Genomic DNA, 436 nt, shown 5'->3' with positions numbered 1-436 from the left:
CCCCCTCTCCCGCACCCCAGCCGCTCCCCTCGAAGCCCTAGGGATGGAGGAAATGCGCACACGTGCGTGCTTGTGGGTGTGGCCGGGCGCTGGCGGCGAGGCCTGCTGTCTGGAAAGAGCTGTGAGTGCTTGTGGGTCTGCATGTGTGCGCCTGTGCCAGGGCCGGGGAGGGGGCTGGGCGCCGAGACGGGTCCCCCTAAGGGCACGGGGAGAACTCAGCGTAGTGGCGCCGCTGCCCCGGGGAACCTTCAGGAAACCTGAGTCACAGTGAAGGTGGCAGTGGCCTCGTTTGGAGGCCAAAGACACGGGGTCCTGGGGCATCTCAAGACCAGTATCCCCACTCAGTGATAAATGTCACTGTTTCCATGCCCTTCTTTTTCCATGATTTTTTTTTTCAAGATTTTATTTCCTTATTCATGAGACACAGAGAGAGGCA

Source organism: Canis lupus, chromosome 1, assembly GCF_003254725.2.
Source record: "Canis lupus dingo isolate Sandy chromosome 1, ASM325472v2, whole genome shotgun sequence".
Classification (NCBI taxonomy): Eukaryota; Metazoa; Chordata; class Mammalia; order Carnivora; family Canidae; genus Canis; species Canis lupus.
The sequence above is the reverse complement of the archived record's forward strand: the minus strand, read 5'-3'. Positions refer to the sequence as shown.